Raw genomic sequence first — 5243 nt, 5'->3', positions numbered from 1 at the left:
CAGGTGACAGTTTCATTATTTTCTTTTTATGGCTAATTCATATCCCATTTTATATATGCACTACTTTTATTTTTCAGCCATTCACCTATTGATAGACACATAGATTGCTTCCATATTTTGGCTATTAGAAATAATACTGCAATACACATATGGATATATTTATATTTTCATCTTGTCTTTTGTGTTTCTTTGGATAAATACCCAGAAATGGAATTGCAGGGTCTTCCTTTGTCTCTTGTTACAGACTTTGTTTTAAAGTCTATTTTGTCTGGCATAAATATTGCTACCACAGTGTTTTTTTTTCATTTTTATTTTCATAAAATATCTTTTTCCATTGCTTTATTTTCAGTCTGCATGTGTCTTTATGTACAAAGTGAGACTCTTGTAGACAGAATATATAAGGGTCTTGTTGATAGATAAATATTTATTTCTATTTTATTATACATATTTCTTTAAAACATTTTTCACTTAGAGTTGCTATACAATATTATATTAGTTTCAAGTGCACTACCCAACAATTAGGCATCATATAACTTAATAAGTGATCATCCTGATAAATCTTGTACCCCTCTGACACCTCACATAGTTATTAGTCCCTATGACTATTCTATAACTACCAGTTTGTACTTAATCCTTTCACCTATTTCACCCATCATTCCAACCCCCTTCTAATTTGGCAACCATCAAAATGCCCTCTGTATCTATGAGTCTATTTTTGTTCTGCTTGTTCATTTATTTTGTTATTTAAATTGTTTGTTAATGGATATGTATTTATAGCCACTTTATTGTTCATATTTATTTTTTTCTTTTGTTTCTTAAAGAAGACCCTTTAATATTTTATGTAATATTGGTTTGGTGATGATGAACTCATTTACTTTTTTTTTGGTCTGGGAAGCTTTTATTTCCTTCAATTCTAAATGACAGCTGCTAGGTAGAGTAATCTTGGTTGTAGGTCCTTGATTTTCATTACTTTAAATATTTCTTGCAATTCCTTTCTGGCCTGCAAAGTTTCTTTTGAAAAATCATCTGACAGTCTTACAGGAACTCCCTTGTAGGCAACTAAAAAATTGTCTTTCTTATGCTGCTTTTAAGATTCTCTCTTTGTCCTTAAACTTTGCCATTTTAATTATGATATGTCTTGGCCTGGGCCTCTTTGGGTTCATCTTGTTTGGGACTCTCTGTGCTTCCTGAATTTGCATGTCTGTGTCCTTCATCAGGTTAGGGGAGTTTTCTATCACCATTTTTTTAAAAGAGGTTTTCAATATTTTTCTCTCTCTCTCTTCTCCTACTGGCATCCCCATGATGCAAATGTTGGTACACTTGAATTTGGTCCAGAGGCTCCTTACGCTATCCTCATGTTTTTCTGTTTTGTAGTTTGTTTGTTTTTTTTCTATTTGTTGTTCTGGTTTTTGCTTCCTTATAGTCCAAAGTGTGATTTGATTATCTGTCTCATCTACTCTACTGTTGATTCACTGTAAATTATTCTTCATTTCAGTTAGTGTATTCTTCATTTACGACTCGTTCTTTGTTATGGTTTCCATGCTATTTATTATGCTGTTGAAGTTCTCACTGCTCTTCCTACGTTAATTGAGCATCCTTATAACCAGTGTTTTGAAGTCTGCATCTAGCAGATTGCTCGTCTCTATTTTCTTTAGTACTTTCTCTGGAGTTTTGTTCCTTTCATTCCTTTGGGACATTTTTCTATGTCTCCTCATTTTGGCAGCTTCCCTGTGTTTGTTTCTATGTATTAGGTAGAGCTCCTACATCTCCCAGGCTTGACAGAGTAGCCTAATATAGGAAGTGTTCTGTAAGGTCCGGTGGCACAGCTTAACTCCAAGTGGAGTTTATGGGCTGTGTACACTCTTCTCTTGTAGTTGAACATTGATTGATATTGGCATATTACTGGGAGGGATTTTCACCTAAGCTTACTGACTTGAAGGTCTGGCTATAACCACCATGAAGGATCATCTATGTAGGGGCCCACCCCACAGAGCAGGACTTATTTCAACATGGCTCTAGTGCCCGCTGAACCTACCCCTTGATTGTATCATTTATGGAGATGGTTAGGTGTTGCTTCAACATGGTCTGAAGCTGTCCACTGGGCATGCTGGCTCTGGAGAATCCTGGCACATGCAGACCAAGGTCAACCACCATCTTTATTTTGCAAGGAGCCACCTATCATGGTCGACAAAGCTATTTGTCAATGGCTGCTACTTGTGCCAGGCTTGAAGGTACCCAGGAGAGGCCAAGATGCAAACCACAACCAGCTTCCACTAGTACCGGTCTGAAGCTACTTAGCAAAAGGTATAGGGCATGCCAAGGCTAGATGTTATTTGTTTGGGGTTTGTGAATCTTCAAGAGATTTTAGGAAAATCCAAAGCATGAGCCCAGACAGGTTATTTGTATTGAAAAACCACTGGAAAATCCTTGGGTGGTTCCAAATATTGGAGTGGGTGGGGTCTCAGGGAAACACAAGAGTGGGGAGCAGGAAGGGAACACTTTTAACCAGGTTAATGAAAAATAAGATATGATACCTATCTGCCATCTCTGTTGGAAGAGGGCTCAGCAAAAGAGTAATGGTCTTTGCCAGCACTTTAGTCTGAGAGAAAGCTGCCCTTCTAACTCTCATCCTGAAGCCAGACAATTAAGTTCTTCCCTGTATGTCCCTGGAACTTTTCCAGCTGTTGCCCCAGTGCTGGAGTTCAAAGGGAGTGAATCCGAGTAAGTTCCTGCATAGACCATTGAGCAGGAATGAATATCTGGGACTCCAGGAGCAATCTGTCTCACTCAGCCACAATTGCCACTGGTTTTCACAGCCAGAAGTTACAGGGACTTCTCTTCTCAACACTGGAAACCTGGACTTGGTGGGGGGGCACTAGTGTAGGGCTGGGTGACCTCACTTCTCATAGGGGACCTTCACAACTGAGAACTCTCTTTCAGTTTTTAACTGCTGCACATGGATATGTGACCAGCCCGTTCCATCTCTCCTCCCCTGCTACCAATCTCTATTTGCCTTCATCTTTATATCCATACTTATAGGACTTCTGCTGAGCTAGACTTCAGGCAGTTCTGAATGATGGTTGTTCTGTAATTTAATTGTAATTTTGATATGGTTGTGGGAGAATGCAAGTGCCACATTGACAAACTGCATCATCTTGACTAGAAACCTCCTTTCTCCATTTTTAAATCAGGTTGTTTGATTTTGTCTTTGTTGATGAGTTTTTGAGTTATTAATCTTTTTTCAGACATATGAATTTCAAATAATTTCTTCCATTCTATAAGTTGCCGTTTCACTTAGCTGATAGTGTTCTTTTATGCACGAAGGTTTCTAACTTTTATAAAATCCAAATTATCTAATTTTGGTTTTGTTGCCTGTGCTTTGGTGTCATAGTCAAGAAGTCATTGCCAAATACAATGTTTTGAACCTTCCTCATTTGTTTTATTCTAAGAGTTTTTATAGATTTTAGCTCTTACATTTAGGTCTTTGATCCATTCTGTATTTTAATATATTATTAGACAAGAGTTCATCTTTATTCTTTTGCATATGGGAATCAAGATTCTAAGCACCATTTATTGAAAAGATTGACCTTTCCCCATTGGAATCCTTATCAAAAATAATTTGACCATATATTTTAGAGTTTCTTCCTGGGCTCTCTATTCTATTCCATTGATCTATATGTCTATCTGTATTCCATTACCACACAATTTTGGCTTCTGTAGCTTTGCAGTACTTTTGAAATCAGGAACTGTGAGTTGTCGTCTTTATACTTCTTTCTCCAATGTTGTTATGGCTTTTTTGGGTTCTGTTTAATTCTGTATAAATTTTGGGATAAATTTTTATACTTCTTAAAAAAATGTTATTAGGTAAGGGATAGGGGTTACAATGAATCTGTAGGGTTTGGGGGACTTTTTTTGGGTAGTTACGGCATCTTAAACATATGGCATCATGTTTAGCCATAAACATGAAATATTTTTGCATTAATTTATATATTTAGTTATATAAGCAATGTTTTGTAATTTTCATTGTAAAAATATTTTATGTCCTAGGTTAAATTAATTTCTAAGTGTTTTATTCTTCATGGCACTACTATAAATGGAATTGTTTTTCTTAATAAAAAATTGTTTGGTAGTATATAGAAATACAACAGATTTTTGCTTATTGACTTTGTATCCTGATATCTGGCTACATTTTTACATTAGTTTTAAATGTGCATGTTTGTGAAATCTTTAAGGTTTTCTACATATAAGAGAATACCATCACAAACAGAGACAATTTTATGAATTTCTTTCCAATTTGGATGACTTTTATTTATTTTTCCTGCCCAATTTTTCTGGCTAGGACTCAACATATGTTGAGTGATGAAAGGAGCGATTCTTGGCTTGTTCCTGATTTTAGGAAAAAAAGCTTTTAGTCTTTCACTATTGAATGTGATGTTTGCTTTAGATTTTTTTTTCTTTTCAAATGCACATGGAATATATTTTTTTAAGTTTCTTTTTTTTTAAATTTTATTTTAATTTATTTTTTCAAATACATTTGTCTCTGTCTACCCCCCATTACTTTCCCTTGCCTCTTCCCTCCTTCCCTCCCTCGGCTCTTTGGTTTTTATTATGTTGAGGTAGTTTCCTTCTATTTCCAGTTTGTGGAGTGTTTATTTTTTTTATCATGAAATTATGTTGAATTTTGTCAAATTGTTTCTCTGCATCTGTTGAGATGATTAAGTGGTTTTCTGCCCTTCACTTTTTTAAAATCCTCATGCAAGGACTTTTTTTTCATTGCTTTTAGAGAGAAAGGGAGAGAGAGAATCATCAATGTGAGGAACAAACATCAATTGGCTGACTCCCATACATGCCCGAACTGGGAATCTAACTCACAACCTAGGTATGTACCTTGACCAGGAGTCGAACCTGTGACATTTCAGTGTATTATACAATGCTGTAACCAACCAAATCACACCACCAGGTTTTCACCCTTCCTTTTGTAAATGTGATATATTACATTGATTGTTTTTTTATATGTTAAACCATCTTTGCATTCCAGGAAGAAATCACATTTGATCATGGTGCATAATCTTTTTAATGCTAGTATTTTGTTAGAAATTTTTGCCCTAATATATTTAAGGGATGTTGGTCTGTAGGTTTCTTTTATTGTAATGTAGTTTTGGTACCTGGGTAATTCTGGGCTAACAAAATAAGTTAAGATGTGTTTCTTCATCATTTTGGGTTAAAATTTGTGAAAGAGTGGT

Source organism: Pteronotus mesoamericanus, unplaced genomic scaffold, assembly GCF_021234165.1.
Source record: "Pteronotus mesoamericanus isolate MK-2021 breed Mesoamerican mustached bat unplaced genomic scaffold, CSHL_Meso_final contig_56, whole genome shotgun sequence".
NCBI classification, from domain to species: Eukaryota; Metazoa; Chordata; class Mammalia; order Chiroptera; family Mormoopidae; genus Pteronotus; species Pteronotus mesoamericanus.
The sequence above is the reverse complement of the archived record's forward strand: the minus strand, read 5'-3'. Positions refer to the sequence as shown.